Source organism: Pseudophryne corroboree, chromosome 3, assembly GCF_028390025.1.
Source record: "Pseudophryne corroboree isolate aPseCor3 chromosome 3, aPseCor3.hap2, whole genome shotgun sequence".
NCBI classification, from domain to species: domain Eukaryota; kingdom Metazoa; phylum Chordata; class Amphibia; order Anura; family Myobatrachidae; genus Pseudophryne; species Pseudophryne corroboree.
The window spans coordinates 74,625,783-74,644,052 of NC_086446.1; the positions used below are offsets into that span (position 1 = coordinate 74,625,783).

An 18,270-nucleotide genomic window follows, 5' to 3' on the forward strand; every position below is an offset into this window, starting at 1 on the left:
CGGGACGGACTGACCAGGCTGGGCCTGGAGTATTGCTGGACCGGCTGGAACCGGGACGGACTGACCAGGCTGGGCCTGGAGTATTGCTGGACCGGCTGGAACCGGGACGGACTGACCAGGCAGGGCCTGGAGTATTGCTGGACCGGCTGGAACCGGGACGGGCTGAGCCCTTTCTTCACAGGGCTGGGCTGAGGCAAGAGCCCCCACTTCACGGGGCTGGGCTGAGGCAAGAGCCCCCACTCCACGGGGCTGGGCTGAGGCAAGAGCCCCCTCTTCACGGGGCTGGGCTGAGGCAAGAGCCCCCTCTTCACGGGGCTGGGCTGAGGCAAGAGCCCCCTCTTCACGTGGCTGGGCTGAGGCAAAAGCCCCCTCTTCACGGGGCTGGGCAGCACTCTGTAGACTCTCTGGCTGGGCAGCACTCTGTAGACTCTCTGGCTGGGCAGCACTCTGTAGACTCTCTGGCTGGGCAGCACTCTGTAGACTCTCTGGCTGGGCAGCACTCTGTAGAATCTCTGGCTGGGCAGCACTCTGTAGAATCTCTGGCTGGGCAGCACTCTGTAGAATCTCTGGCTGGGCAGCACTCTGTAGAATCTCTGGCTGGGCAGCACTCTGTAGAATCTCTGGCTGGTCAGCACCCTGTAGACTCTCTGGGGCTGGGCGCTCTGAACCCCTCACTGGGGCTGGACGCTCTGAAGACGCCCCTCCTGGGGCTGGACGCTCTGAAGACGCCCCTCCTGGGGCTGGACGCTCTGAAGACGCCCCTCCTGGGGCTGTGGACACGGACTCCTCTGTGACTGTAAATGGCTTGAACATTCTTCTCTGGACACCCAACTTGGGATAAGGTCTTTTAACCACCTGACCCCAGTCATAAATTTGAGTCTCTCTCAGAAGAGTAGCCTTCTTGATACCCCCGTCAGCAGCAGATGGATCGGATACTGTGGATGACTTGTAGACATGAGCACTATGATACTGAGATTTGTCACTATTACCTGGCTTGCGAAGAATACAGTCTTTAACAAAATGACCAGAATTTCCACAGTAAAGACAGAGATGTAGCTCCTTACGCCGCTGACGTTCAGCTTCAGAGAGCTTGGGCCGTGGATAGCTCTGATGAAAAACTTTCCCTTGCGCAGAGGAAGAGACTCTATTAACTGAATGGGACAAAACAGGATCAACAACGTTGGTAGTATTCCTGAGGAGATCAGGCATCACAGAGAGAATACTAGGCAAAAGTTCTTGTAACTGTAGTAACATCTGGTAGAAAATCTGCAGTTGGTCAGGAGTCTTAGAGCAGAAGGTCATAGAATCTCTGGAGGACGAATTCCGCTGCAGACACTGTGCCAATCGATGCTGAGTCGACTCCAGACCTCCCAAGCGTCGTGCAATATTGCTTAGGAGGTCATGCGTCAGACAAACACTTTCGGCCGGGTCCATGTGGCCAGTTCCTACTGTCATGACTGAGGTTTTTGTGAACCCGGTGTAGTGAAGTCTGTGCGGGCGACTGGAGGATTATGTGAATACTACCACTGACCTGGTTTGGAAATGTTGTGGACTCGAGTATTCTTCCGATGACTGGGAAGAGGAACCGCGGCAGAGATGGCCGAATCTCGGCTCTCCTCATACAGGATTAGGTCGGCAGACAGGAAGCACGTGGGGGCGCTGAAGGTCTCCTGAAAGACAGAACTGGAAAGGCGCTGATGAATCAGTGAAGAATACCAGGTTCAACTGTGCTAAAGGGCACGGGATGCTTGGAGACACTGAGGTGCTTGGAGACACTGAGGTGCTTGAGGACACTGAGGTGCTTGAGAACACTGAGGTGCTTGAGGACACTGAGGTGCTTGAGGACACTGAGGTGCTTGAGGACACTGAGGTGCTTGAGGACACTGAGGTGCTTGGGGACACTGAGGTGCTTGGGGACACTGAGGTGCGTAGAGGCACTGGGATGCGTGGAGGCACGGAGGTACTAAGGCACGGAGGTGCTGAGGCACGGAGGTACTGAGGCACGGAGGTGCTGGAAGCACGGAGGTACTGAGGCATGGAGGTGCTGGAAGCACGGAGGTACTGAGGCACGGAGGTGCTGGAAGCACGGAGGTACTGAGGCACGGAGGTGCTGGAAGCACGGAGGTACTGAGGCACGGAGGTACTGAGGCACGGAGGTACTGAGGCACGGAGGTACTGAGGCACGGAGATGATGAGGCACTGAGGTACTGAGTCACGTAGGTGCTGGAAGCACGGAGGTACTGAGGCACGAGGTGCTGGAAGCACGGAGATGCTGAGGCACGAGGTACTGAGGCACGGAGGTACTGAGTCACGGAGGTCCCAACTACAACAGTAGTAAAACTGAAACACGACTTCTGTGGTTTTCAGTGGAGAACACGGAATTCAGTACTGTGCCTTTAAGACGAAACATTGCAGCTGTGCCTTTACATTGAGACTCAGGGAAAATGATGAAATCAAATGGCAACACACAAGTAAACCAAACGGTAACAAGGGAACAGAGTTCCCACAGGAACTTAGGTACAAAGGTTACCTTAAGGGAGCTCAGCATAAGACTCACACAAGGCTGTATGTGACATGAGGAACTGGCCCAGATTCCAACTCAGCCTCCTGATTTATACTTCCTGGTCCCTGATGATTGGTGGGCAGGATTAGGTGATGTAGAGAGTCTCAGGCTGGCAGAGGATTGGACAACTCTGGGTCAGGTGAAGTCACTGTCATGTGACTACTCTAGAGGAGGCTGTGAAGTGCAGCGAGGCCTAGCAGGCCGAGAGAACACTGAAGCCTGAACTTCAGATTACTGAATTCAGCCTCACACAGGAGATCACCACAGGTGGAGCTAATTAACTATTACCTCTCAGGCAGAGAACTCAGGAAAACTGACAAGCTGTTTAACTCCGTGAGTGAAAAGACACAGGATCCAGGACAGATGGCAGGGGTAAGTCACCAATTATAAAACCTACGGTCAGGATTGTGACATACCACTTAAAAGATATATACAATAAGTATGTTATTATAATAGAAACATATAACAGTCTCACATATTAGCACAAACACAGTGGTCCATGGTCCTCAGTACGAGATATATTTATAATTTCAAATTATTTTTTATTTTAATATTCTGAAGAGCAATGCGACAGTAACACACACATATAGTATAAAAATTATTTTAGCATCCACAAGCAAATTTAAATAAAATTAATAAAAAATTAAATATAAAAAATTAATAAATAATAAATAACAAAAACATTTTTTTTTTTGACCATTTGGAGGTCTCTTTGAGGGAAAATGGGTGATTTCATTGTAAAATATTACGTCATAGTCATGAATTTATATTAGAATACCAATGATGGATGAGCTAACATATTTTTAACAAAATCCATGTCATAAAAATAATTGCTATGAAAGTCTATTATGTTTCCTATAATACTCTTGAAATGGTAAAACAATAAATGCATATGCAAATCCAACATGTATCTCTAATTGAGAATATGGTGTTTAATGACAGATTATCATTTATATATATTGGATCAGTGGGGAGGGGAAACTAACAGGCAATGTCTCATATATGGGCTCGCTGACCATGGAGGTTGCTAGGTGACAACACCATTTGAGCCATAAGCGGATATCAGAGGTTGCCAAGACATCAGGACGCCACAGACCGATATTAGAGGTTGCTAGGATACCAAGACGTGGTTTCCGTCATGTAGATAGTTGAGATCACGTGGTGGTGCGCGTCGGGATGTACGTGCTGTATCGCGTGTTGTTACCTAGCAACCTCTATGGTTGGGAGCCGAACCGGCCCACCCAGGATTGATGATGCGTGGTGCGTCAGAGCAAGAGGACACACCCCATTGCGCTCCTGTCCAGCATTGGTGAGGCGTGATGGGGCGAAACAGGAGGACATGCCCCATGACGCGGTATGCGTCAGATGGGAGGTGCGGCTCGAGGGAGAGCCTATACCAATAAGACAGCCCTCTCTCTGACTCCTGTTTTTGAAGTGAAAGATCAAGCAGGAGGAGTCATTTAATTAATTAGTAGGTGGAACGCAGATTGGAACGCATGCTGGAAGTATGCTTGTCCGATCAGGTGTAAGTAATTTAGCACCTTTAAAGTGACTAAAGATCTGTTTAAAGTATAAATTAAATATTTAATCCACATTAAACAATTACTACCATCTAAGGATCCCTATAGAAGAAAAATATGGATTCATAAATAAAGTTTTTTGGCTCTATTCAGGCTGATCTAATCATTAAGAGTTATCTAATTAAAGGAAGTGATGTAAGTGTGCTAGCAGCTTAAATAACAGCTGCATCAATTACCACTTCATTCTGTGACTTCCACACACAGCCAAATTTTCTCCAGGGTGAGTCCTCACATCATTTCTATTTGTTTCACTTTTTGAAGGCTTTAACTATTAATCATGAGTGTAATTCTTTTGCTGGTCTGGTACCGAGGAGTTGAGATTTTTCTTGCTGTTAAAAGTGGGCCTTTATAAGTATTAATAATGCTCTGATTTCTGATAAAAATTACTTTGAAATCTGCTGGATTTTAGCTATTTGTTAGAACTGTGCTTTCTTATAAATAATGACAGTGTTGCTGTGTTTTTCTGGAAAAAAATTTACTTTGTGAAACTTATTGTAAATTGTTACTATCCCTATGGTTGGAACTGTGCCCTCTATTTTGACAACAACAATGTTTCCATTTCTTTGAAAGGATCTATTCCTTGAGACCTATTGAGGAAGTCGCATCTTTTTTATCCTTGTGATTGTCAAACCAGCCATATAAGTTTTGGTATGTACACTCATATATGTGCTAGTGATCTTCTATGACTGACACACCTTACACTAAAAAAAATTTAATTGAAAGCTTTCAGAATTTCACGTGAGTCAACATTGAAACCAGAAATAATTTTGACTATAAGAGCAGAAGACCACACTTTAGGTATACTTATAGTAGAATTGGCTTGACCGTGTAGTAAATTACATGGACAGGTATTTCTATATAAATACCAATATTTGTGTATTTCTTTAGCAGTCTGCAAAAACGCCGACATATGGTTGCCGACAGTCTCAATGGACTATGATCAAGAGTTTTTTTAGACGGCCCTTAAGGAACTTTGCTTGATCAGTTTTATCTTATCTTATCTGTTATGTTATGTTATGTTATGTTATGTTATCTTTTATGATCAATTAATAGGTTCTATGAGGTGGGAAACCATTAAAAATGGTCTACATCCAATTCCCTTTCTCTTTCTATTAGGCAGTGCTTATAAAAACACTATTCTATAGATTTTATATACAAAAAGGATAACCATTTAAGTTCCAGTCAGAAGCACGAATATAGGAGCTCTACCCATTAATTTCTAATAAAGGAGAATTTGATTAATCCCTATTTGGAGGTATGTCTTAGTCACTATTTGTAACACTAAAATGGATAATAAGAATAATGTCCTAGTAGTTCCATCAAATAAACACATCTTAGAATGTGTTATTCATATTTCAGGTTACGATCTGCCATAGAAATCTATCAAGAGCAAATCATCCTTTTCCCTATATGTGGTAGGTATATATAGGAAAAAAATGCTTTGCATACCACAAAGATATATGTGTCTATACATATATATATACATATATGTATATATAATATTCCTATCTCACAATAGCAGTTTTTCTCAAATAGAACATTATCTTTTTCCCCAAACAAGTTACCCCTGATGAAGTCGATAAGACGAAACGCGTTGGGTTTGTCAGTCAGAAAAGCACACCCTAGTTTGTGAAGATACTCCCTTCGAGCTCGCACCTTGAAAAAGGTGAGGGAGTATCTAGAATCCATCTTACAAACATGTTGGTTGTGGCTGTGTTTTATTGATACAATTTTATATCTTGAATTGTGTACCAAAATTCATATGTTCAAATATATGTTATTAAAAAAAAACTTTTTATTAATTGGCCTGTTGGCCTCTTGTTTGGGTGACTTTTTGGTGAGGGGTGTCTGTTACAGGTCTCCAGATCTAAACATCCTCCAGTCTACATTTTCCGACGAAATAAACGCTGGAAGATTTGTGTAACTACATTTCATTATTAGCGCACTTGGGAATTTATGTTTTCTCTGTATGTTTTTGAGGTTTTCCAACAAAGACCTCTCCCAGTGTGCCGCTCCTGAGTTGGCGCAAGATAAAGATACTTTTGTGTATTTCTGTATCTATTTTGTTGTGTATCTGTAATTGCTGCCAGTATGCCTATTTTTAAGGATAGGACATCAAGAACACATAAATGTAAAAATCTATTTTCAGAGGATAAAGATAGTACGACACCTATTAGTAATGAAGAAGATTATTATTCCCAATAAAATATGATAGAAAAACTGTCCATAAAGGAAATGAAAAATTGGTATGAGATAGTGAGACTAGAAAAATATATTGAAGTAGGGAGAGTCCCTAGGGGACTACGCATATTGAAAAAGCCAACATACGGTATACAAAGCAAACCCTTTATGAAAATCTGGAACGATATCTTAGGAGACTGTTCCAAGAAATTAATGGGATTATTAATATCAGAAAGGAAAAGGGATCTAACTAAGCTAGAGGAGGAACTAATGAAACTAGAGACTTCAGTTACTAAATTTGAAACTAGCGAGGAATTTATACATGATGTTGGTAAACTTCAAAACCAACTTGATATAACAGAAAGGGAAATTATCTCGAGAAAAAAGAACAAATTCTCTAGGGATAAGGAAGATTACCAAAAAGGATTAATATTTGATTGGGCAAAAAATGCGAGACAGAATGATAACCCTGCCGCACATCATGCCCATAACCGTGGTATTAATGTATACCAACAAGAGAGATATAACCACAGAAATGATCAAAGAACGAATCCTAGGAGGAGGGATGGTTACTATCAAGGATATGGAGATAGGAGAAGGCCGTCTTACCGTTCTCCATACCCCATCAGGAATGGATATAGGAATAGAATTAATTCTTATCATGACCAGAGGAGAAGGCGCCGTTCTTCGAATAGATATGACACCTTTTTCCATACTAACAAATATGAAACTCTTAGGTCACCTTCACCAAATGGACCTAATGACCATTTTTTAGGAGATGGCATAGATTCAGCCACACCCCAAGGCAGAAAAAGAGGCCTTGGAATGGAAGAGACAAAAGAGGGGGGAGAAAGATCCCCCCAAAAAAGACGCCCATTGTTTCATCTGAAAATAAGACAAAAACCGGGATCATCAACCTCTCAGGCAGAGAACTATGCGCACCACAAACAGCGCTATTAAATAAGGAACTGAAATTCGCACCTGACCAACATGCGGATAAGTTCGATTTGTTTATCGACCTAAATAAATATATTAGGTCTCTTACATTGCAGCGACATTTTTTGAAACACCCTCCAGTTTCGGTTACACAAGAACCACAAAAACCGCTAGTAGCTCCCCCATCCAAGTTTTACCCGGTGGAGTCGAGGGGAAGTAATGTCGATATCTTTTATGAGTCAGTTAAAGACGACTTTAGGGAATTAAAAATAAAAAACAATAAGTATACTTCCAATCTAAATCCAGAAGAGAAAAAAGCCTTAAATCACCTTAAAAAAGAGGATAATATCATTATTAGGAGTGCAGATAAAGGGGGAGCTGTAGTTCTACAGGACAGAACTGACTACCTTAAAGAAGCATATAATATACTTAATGATGCATCAACTTATACTAAACTTGAAGATGACCCCACTAAAAGCTTTAAAGAAAATTTAAGAGTTCTTCTATATGATGCACAAAGAAATAATGTAATATGCAAAAAGGAATTTGATTATTTATGGGTGGAACATCCAACCACCGCCATTTTTTATCATCTTCCCAAAGTCCATAAAAACATACAGTCTCCCCCCAGAAGACCAATCATTTCGGGAATAGATTCCTTGACAGCGAATCTTTCACATTATATCGATCTAAAATTACAATCTTACGTGAAAACCTTACCGTCCTATTTGAGAGATTCCACCAGCCTGTTACAGGCGTTAGACGGATATACGTGGGGCATTGAAGAAAGATGGCTTACAATTGATGTACAAGCCTTGTATTCCCCTATACCCCACATGAAAGGTATTGAAGCAGTGCGATCTTTCCTGGTAGCTGATACAGAAAAATCAGAGGTAGAAACCAAGTTTATTTTGGAGAGTATAAATTTTATACTAAAACATAATTATTTCAGGTTTGAGTACTCCCATTACCTCCAGCAGCAGGGAACTGCGATGGGGACTAAATTTGCCCCATCGTATGCTAACCTGCTGATGGGGGTATGGGAGGACTCTTTCATATACGGATCTGAATATGAAAAAATCACATCAAATTATACCGAAGGTACATAGACGATTTGATTTTCATATGGAAAGGAGACGAAGAAAGTGTAGTACAGTTTATGGAATATCTTCAAGTTAATCCTTTCAATTTAAAATTTACGTTTAAGACTAACACAAATCTGATAGATTATTTAGATCTAAAATTAGAAAGCATAGTAGGGAAGGAAGTTGAAACATCGACTTTTTTAAAGAAGTCGATGCAAACAATTTCATTCCAACATCAAGCTGCCACCATCCGAAATGGATTGAAGGAGTTCCCTATTCTCAGTTCCTCAGATTGAGGAGAAACTGCAGCACCTTCAGTGACTTTATAATACAAGCTAATGCACTGAAGGAAAACTTTATAGCACGTGGATATGATCAGATTAGAATTGAAGAAGCCATACAAAAGGCAAGTAATATAAATCGGGTGAATCTTCTATCTTCAAATCCAATTCCCAAAAAGAAAAGGGACCCTAAATGTAGGCCTTTCATAACCCAATTCAACAAAGAAAACCGTTTAATTACTAAAATACTAGATAAACACTGGCCAATCTTATTAAAAGATCCAATTCTTGGACCTTCACTTCCTCCCAAACCACAAGTAGTTTTCAGAAGGGCAAAGAACTTGAAAAGTATTTTAGCTTCAAGTACATTGAAATCTAAGAAATCCACTGTTCAACCCAAATTAAATTTCTTGTTGGAAAAAACTATGGGATGTTTCCCATGTAATAGGTGTATATGCTGCATGCATATGGAGAAATCCACCTTCTCCTGGAAACATGAAAATGGAATGGAATACACTCTAAAAGATAGAGTCAACTGTAATAGTGAGTGTGTCATTTATAGAATAACCTGTAGTTGCAACCTAATGTATATAGGCAAAACAAAACGCAATTTCAAACTTAGAATCCAGGAGCACCTGCGAGGTATAAAAAATAAAGTGACTAATCACAATTTACCTCGTCATTTTTCTGAAATTCATAACTCCAATGTAAAAGATCTAAAATGTACTATATTGGAATTGATTAAATTAGGCCCCAGAGGAGGCGATAAAGAACGTCTGCTCTCAAGAAGAGAATCTTTTTGGATTTTCACCCTTAATACTCTCCATCCAAATGGCCTTAATGAAAATATAGACATTGTGTCATTCCTTTAAGTTTTTTCCTTTTCAATTTTCATCGGTAGGGCTGCATTCAGGTTATAAACATTTAGTTTATGTAGAACAATAACATACTGCCCATAAGTCATGTTACCATGTGTTTTTTATGAGATTATTTTTGACATATTCTTCTGTTTCCTTGTTTATTTGTTATTTGGCCTTAAAATTCAAATGCAATTATCGTAAAGTTGAAGCCTCAAAAGATGAAGGGTTGAACTGATGGAGGAGTTTTTCAGCACAATTGTCTTCACATCTATATTTTAGGAGTGCATGATCAACTAGGATGCACTTCCGTTTCATATCTGGTTCAGGGGTTTTGGAACCAAAAAATTATACAATGGAATGAGATCGCTTACTAAGAGGTCCCATGCACGTGTGTGTATATATATGCATATATGTGTGTATATACACGTGGGTGGGGGCGTGTGTAGGTATGCCTATATCTATGAGACTGTATTAAAAGTTCTAAATTTACCATCATCCATTTTCCTCCAAAAGAAATTTTTGAAATAATGGTATAGGTCTATCTTATATTCCTCATAAGTTAACAGGAGGTCTAATGATAGTATTCAATTCATTAATAGCATTTTTAATTCAATATTTCAATCATTCACTTCACTTTATTGCACATGAAACACATTCAATATAGTCGAATTTAAGTAGTTTATAGGTTGCACTATGAGATATGATATAACTTATGGCCCACTATAACAGAACACACAATTTATTATAAAAGTTGGAAATAAGTATACCACTTAAAAGATATATACAATAAGTATGTTATTATAATAGAAACATATAACAGTCTCACATATTAGCACAATCACAGTGGTCCATGGTCCTCAGTACGAGATATATTTATAATTTCAAATTATTTTTTATTTTAATATTCTGAAGAGCAATGCGACAGTAACACACACATATAGTATAAAAATGATTTTAGCATCCACAAGCAAATTTAAATAAAATTAATAAAAAATTAAATATAAAAAATTAATAAATAATAAATAACAAAAACATTTTTTTTTTGACCATTTGGAGGTCTCTTTGAGGGAAAATGGGTGATTTCATTGTAAAATATTACGTCATAGTCATGAATTTATATTAGAATACCAATGATGGATGAGCTAACATATTTTTAACAAAATCCATGTCATAAAAATAATTGCTATGGAAGTCTATTATGTTTCCTATAATACTCTTGAAATGGTAAAACAATAAATGCATATGCAAATCCAACATGTATCTCTAATTGAGAATATGGTGTTTAATGACAGATTATCATTTATATATATTGGATCAGTGGGGAGGGGAAACTAACAGGCAATGTCTCATATGTGGGCTCGCTGACCATGGAGGTTGCTAGGTGACAACACCATTTGAGCCATAAGCGGATATCAGAGGTTGCCAAGACATCAGGATGCCACAGACCGATATTAGAGGTTGCTAGGATACCAAGACGCGGTTTACGTCATGTAGATAGTTGAGATCACGTGGTGGTGCGCGTCGGGATGTACGTGCTGTATCGCGTGTTGTTACCTAGCAACCTCTATGATGCACCACGCGCATGGTTGGGAGCCGAACCGGCCCACCCAGGATTGATGATGCGTGGTGCGTCAGAGCAGGAGGACACACCCCATTGCGCTCCTGTCCAGCATTGGTGAGGCGTGATGGGGCGAAACAGGAGGACATGCCCCATGACGCGGTATGCGTCAGATGGGAGGTGCGGCTCGAGGGAGAGCCTATACCAATAAACCAGCCCTCTCTCTGACTCCTATTTTTGAAGTGAAAGATCAAGCAGGAGGAGTCATTTAATTAATTAGTAGGTGGAACGCAGATTGGAACGCATGCTGGAAGTATGCTTGTCCGATCAGGTGTAAGTAATTTAGCACCTTTAAAGTGACTAAAGATCTGTTTAAAGTATAAATTAAATATTTAATCCACATTAAACAATTACTACCATCTAAGGATCCCTATAGAAGAAAAATATGGATTCATAAATAAAGTTTTTAGGCTCTATTCAGGCTGATCTAATCATTAAGAGTTGTCTAATTAAAGGAAGTGATGTAAGTGTGCTAGCAGCTTAAATAACAGCTGCATCAATTACCACTTCATTCTGTGACTTCCACACACAGCCAAATTTTCTCCAGGGTGAGTCCTCACATCATTTCTATTTGTTTCACTTTTTGAAGGCTTTAACTATTAATCATGAGTGTAATTCTTTTGCTGGTCTGGTACCGAGGAGTTGAGATTTTTCTTGCTGTTAAAAGTGGGCCTTTATAAGTATTAATAATGCTCTGATTTCTGATAAAAATTACTTTGAAATCTGCTGGATTTTAGCTATTTGTTAGAACTGTGCCTTCTTATAAATAATGACAGTGTTGCTGTGTTTTTCTGGAAAAAAATTTACTTTGTTAAACTTATTGTAAATTGTTACTATCCCTATGGTTGGAACTGTGCCCTCTATTTTGACAACAACAATGTTTCCATTTCTTTGAAAGGATCTATTCCTTGAGACCTATTGAGGAAGTCGCATCTTTTTTATCCTTGTGATTGTCAAACCAGCCATATAAGTTTTGGTATGTACACTCATATATGCAGTGGCGGATTTAGGGGGGGGGGGCACCAAGGCACGTGCCCCCCCTGTCATTTTTAGTGCAGACTGACATGCGGACGAGTGTCCACATGTCAGTCTGCGGTCTCGTTTCGTCCCCTGCTGTTAGGAGGGACACGGAGGGCACAGTGCGCGCCTCTCTATTGTGTCCCTCCTGTGTCTCCGGCGGCCGCTGGTCTCATAAAGGAAGTGCCGTTCGTGAGCACTTCCTTTATTACAGTGACCCGCGGCCGCCGGAGACCCAGGAGGGACACAGGGAGGCGTGCACTGTGCCCTCTGTGTCCCTCCTAACAGCAGGGGAGCGGGGGGAGCAGCGGCGGCGGCGGAGGAAGGGGGGGGACGGGGGACGCACTGGGGGGGAATATCTGGCACTGGGGGCATATTTGCAGGGAGGGGGGAGGGGCGAATATCTGGCACTGGGGACATATATGGCACTGGGGGGAATATCTGGCACTGTGGGCATATCTGGCACTGGGGGGGGGGGATATCTGGCACTGGGGGCATATGTGGCACTGGGGGGGGGGATATCTGGCACTGGGGGGAATAACTGGCAGGGAAGGGATATCTGGCACTGGGGCATTGTCTGGCACTGGGGGCATATGTGGCACTGGGGGGGGAATATCTGGCACTGGGGCATATGTGGCAATGGGGGCATATATAGCACTGGGGGCATATGTGGCACTGTCGGGGAATATCTGGCACTGGGGGTATATGTGTACCTGGCACATGGGGGGGGGCTGTATTTGGCACTGGGGGCATGTGAGTACCTGGCACCGTGGGGGAATATCTGGCACTGGGGACATATGTGGCACTGGGAGCACAGCCCTAGCAACAAGGACTACCTCCTAGCAACGAGCATGACACCCAGTGCATGAAACCCCTGGCAACGAGCATGACACCCAGTGCATGAAACCCCTGGCAACGAGCATGACACCCAGTGCATGAAACCCCTGGCAACGAGCATGACACCCTGAGCATGAAAACCCCTGGCACCGTGCATGGAACCAAGAGCATGAAACCCCTGGCAACGAGTATGACACCCAGTGCATGAAACCCCTGACAACGAGCAGGTATTTGAAAAGTAATTAGAAGCCTTACTGTAGGACTTAATGTGTAATGGGCATTACGGTGTGTGGCATAATGTATCACGGACATTGCGGTGTGTGTCATAATGTGTCGCAGGCATTACGGTGTATGGTATACTCTATCGCTGGCATTGTGATATGTGGTATAATGTCTCAGGGTCATTGCAGTGTGTGGCATAATGTATCACGGACATTGCGGTGTGTGTCATAATGTGTCAGGCATTACGGTGTGTGGTATACTATATCACGGGCATTGTGGTATAATGTCTCAGGGTTATTACAGTGTGGCATAATATATAACGGGCATTGCGGTGTGTGGCATAGGGTATAACGGGCATTGCGGTATGTGTCACAGGCATTACGGTGTATGGTATACTATATCACGGGCATTGTGGTATAATGTCTCAAGGTCATTGCAGTGTGTGGCATAATGTGTCCCAGACATTGTATGTGCTATAATGTATCAGGGGCAGTGCAGTGTGTAGCATAATGTATAACGGGCATTGCGATTCCTGTCATAATGTGTCACAGGCATTACGGTGTGTGGCATAATGTGTCTGGGGCATTACAGTGTGTGCATATTGTGTCATGTGCATTATTGTGTGTGGAATAATGTCTAAGGGCCATTGCAGTATGTGGAATAATGTATACTGGGCATTACTATAAGGAGGAAAAATGACAAATAATGTAAGGGGCATGAATCAGGATTATTTTTCTTTTCTGTGGTGGCCAACGTCTGGGCGTGCAGGTTGCAAAACTGGGGTATAAGGTAGTCTTTTCCTGCAATACCACGCCCATTCCAACGAAGCCACGCCCATTCCAACGAAGCCACGTCCCTTATGGTGCCCCCCCTGTAATTTTTTTCTGGATCCGCCCCTGCATATATGTGCTAGTGATCTTCTATGACTGACACACCTTACACTAAAAAAAATTTAATTGAAAGCTTTCAGAATTTCACGTGAGTCAACATTGAAACCAGAAATAATTTTGACTATAAGAGCAGAAGACCACACTTTAGGTATACTTATAGTAGAATTGGCTTGACCGTGTAATAAATTACATGGACAGGTATTTCTATATAAATACCAATATTTGTGTATTTCTTTAGCAGTCTGCAAAAACGCCAACATATGGTTGCCGACAGTCCCAATGGACTATGATCAAGAGTTTTTTTAGACGGCCCTTAAGGAACTTTGCTTGATCAGTTTTAAGGTATGTTATCTTTTATGATCAATTAATAGGTTCTATGAGGTGGGAAACCATTAAAAATGGTCTACATCCAATTCCCTTTCTCTTTCTATTAGGCAGTGCTTATAAAAACACTATTCTATAGATTTTATATACAAAAAGGATAACCATTTAAGTTCCAGTCAGAAGCACGAATATAGGAGCTCTACCCATTAAATTCTAATAAAGGAGAATTTGATTAATCCCTATTTGGAGGTATGTCTTAGTCACTATTTGTAACACTAAAATGGATAATAAGAATAATGTCCTAGTAGTTCCATCAAATAAACACATCTTAGAATGTGTTATTCATATTTCAGGTTACGATCTGCCATAGAAATCTATCAAGAGCAAATCATCCTTTTCCCTATATGTGGTAGGTATATATAGGAAAAAAAATGCTTTGCATACCACAAAGATATATGTGTCTATACATATATATATATACATATATGTATATATAATATTCCTATCTCACAATAGCAGTTTTTCTCAAATAGAACATTATCTTTTTCCCCAAACAAGTTACCCCTGATGAAGTCGATAAGACGAAACGCGTTGGGTTTGTCAGTCAGAAAAGCGCACCCTAGTTTGTGAAGATACTCCCTTCGAGCTCGCACCTTGAAAAAGGTGAGGGAGTATCTAGAATCCATCTTACAAACATGTTGGTTGTGGCTGTGTTTTATTGATACAATTTTATATCTTGAATTGTGTACCAAAATTCATATGTTCAAATATATGTTATTAAAAAAAACTTTTTATTAATTGGCCTGTTGGCCTCTTGTTTGGGTGACTTTTTGGTGAGGGGTGTCTGTTACAGGTCCCCAGATCTAAACATCCTCCAGTCTACATTTTCCGACGAAATAAACGCTGGAAGATTTGTGTAACTACATTTCATTATTAGCGCACTTGGGAATTTATGTTTTCTCTGTAAGTTTAAACTAATCCTGTTCCTGCAATGAATATTGGGGGTCATTCCGAGTTGATCGCTTGTGGCCGATTTTTGCAACTGAGCGATTATGCGAAAACATGCATGCGCATGGTACGCAGTGCGCATGCGCTAAGTATTTTAGCACAAAACTTAGTAGATTTACTCACGGGAGAACGAAGAATTTTCATCGTTGAAGTGATCGGAGTGTGATTGACAGGAAGTGGGTTTTTCTGGGCGGAAACTGACCGTTTCCTGGGAGTGTGCGGAAAAACGCAGGCGTGCCAGGATAAAACGCGGGAGTGTCTGGAGAAACGGGGGAGTGGCTGTCCGAACGCGTGTTTGTGACGTCAAACCAGGAACGAAACGGGCTGGGCTGATCGCAGTGTAGGAGTAAGTCTTGAGCTACTCAGAAACTGCTAAAAAATTTCTATTCGCAATTCTGCTAATCTTTTGTTCGCAATTCTGCTAACCGAAGATACACTCCCAGAGGGCGGCGGCCTAGCATGTGCAATGCTGCTAAAAGCAGCTAGCGAGCGAACAACTCGGAATCACCCCCATTGCTTTAAATGTGGCTAATAATGGCCCTCATTCCGAGCTGTTCGCTCGCTAGCTGCTTTTAGCAGCATTACACACGCTAGGCCGCCGCCCTCTGGGAGTGTATCTTAGCTTAGCAGAATAGCGAACGAAAGGTTAGCAGAATTGCTACTAAATAATTCTTTGCAGTTTCTGTGTAGCTGCAGACCACACTTGCCTACTTTTAAAAAAGCATTTCAGGGAGACTATGAAAGTAACAGCTATTAGCGCGGGCGCATACCACTACACCGGAGAGGCGAGTCATGAAAATTACTTACATCCAAGTGTAAATGAGCCCCAAAGTTAGTAAGATCTAGTTTTTGAAGAAAAGACACTGATATTTTGCAGAATTTGCTCGGGTATTGTATTTTACAAGAGGTTCCATATACTGTAAGTGGCCACGAGAAACCTTATTTAAAACGCATGTAGCCATAGGGATCATTGTGCCTTATAACCAATGCAGGGAAATGGCTGATGATCCCATTTGAAAGTATGTATCTCTGATTTATTTTTTCCCCCAAGAATGTAACAGCTGCATAATGTGGGATAAGGTGCAATCAGGGAGATTGCTGGACTGTTCAGGGAGTGAGGGAGATTGCTGTGGTTTCAGGGAGTCTCCTGCAGAATGAGGGAGGGTAGGCAACTATGCTCCAGACCTACTCCTAGATTGCGATCAGCTCAGTCCGTTTAGTTCCTGGTTTGATGTCACAAACACGCCCTGCGTTCGGCCAGCCACTCCCCCGTTTTTCCAGACACTCCCGCGTTATTCCCTGACACGCCTTCATTTTTTAGCACACTCCCAGAAAACGCTCAGTTACCACCCAGAGAAACTGTTAGCAGGCATGATTATTATTCGTATTAGAGCTGTATTAATAATGTATGTTGGCAAAGAAAGGACGGACAGAAATCCCCAGTCTACAATGCTCAAACCACAACAACAAAACAAGCATTGCACGCGTAGATCTACCAGTATGCCCATATAACACAGGTACCATCACCAGTACCATAAATCAGAAGGTGTCGACTCAGCCTCGACTTGACTACCCACCTGTCAGGTGGGGATACTGCCCCCTTCAGAGTGGTGCAGCTAACTTAGAGTCACGACGAGAGCGCACCTCAAATCACCAATTGCACAGGATCTAGTGATGCTTTCAGTCGCACTGGCGGTCGCAAGGAGATTGACAGGAAGTGGGAGTTTCTGGGTGGCAACTGACCGTTTTCTAGGAGTGTTTGGAAAAACGCAGACGTGGCCGGGCATTTGCAGGGTGGGTATCTGACATCATTACCACGTCACTCGTCGCAGCAATCATCGCACAGAATAAGTAACTGCAGGCAGTGCCAGATTAAGGTCCACAGGAGCCTGGAGCTGAAATTTATGAAGGGCCTATTGTGTGCCTCGGAAGGAGGTGTGACAATCGCTGTGGAGGTGTGACCAGTTTGATGTGAGTGTGTTATAAATAGGGGGTGTGGCCTGTGCCATGAGTGTGGCTATCGCCGTGGAGGTCATACAGTAGCTAGTGCTTACCTTCAACCACTTAATAGTTAACAATAACAAGAAAATGTTTGTGACCGCCATATAATACATTGCATCAGTGACCACCATATCATACAGGGAGCATCGCAGTGACCGCCATATAATACAGAGAGCATCATGCAAAGTAGGTGGAAAGGGGAGCAAAGATGGGGAAATACAGAGCATATGTGGAAAGAGTAGACCGGCAACTGAGGGCTCCTGGGACACACTTATCGACACAGACACCACTTTCTGACAGACACACTGATACAGACACACACACACACCACTTATCGACACAGACACCACTTTCTGACAGACACACTGATACAGACACACACACACACACACACACACACACACACACCACTTATCGACACAGACACCACTTTCTGACAGACACACTGATTCAGACACACACACACCACTTATTGACACACACACACCACTTTCACAGACTTACTGACACATACACACTGACATATCTTACTGACAAACACTTACTGATACACACATTAATAGACACAGACACCACTTACTGGCAGATAACCCTTATGGACACACACATCATTTATTGGCACATACATACTTAATGACAGACACCCATTACTGGTTAAGATACAATTTACTGACACAAACATACAGGCACAAACACCCCTTACTGTCAGATACCACTTACTGATACAGATTCCCCTTACTAACACAGATTCCACTTACTGACCCAAATGCACTGACACAGGCACACTTACTGACACAGGAACGCTAACTGATACAAACACACTTACTGAAACAAACAGCCCTTACAGACACAGACACCCTTACTGAC

The 18,270-nt window shown here is 42.1% G+C and overlaps 1 long non-coding RNA gene across 1 annotated transcript; it reads left to right on the plus strand.

Moving 5' to 3' along the window:
• Positions 1–4,340: 4,340 nt before the first annotated feature.
• On the plus strand, positions 4,341–4,936 carry LOC135057498 (uncharacterized). The gene is made up of 3 exons (XR_010244163.1): positions 4,341–4,363; positions 4,714–4,791; positions 4,867–4,936. It is a non-coding gene; the product is annotated as an uncharacterized LOC135057498 (long non-coding RNA).
• Positions 4,937–18,270: the final 13,334 nt, after the last annotated feature.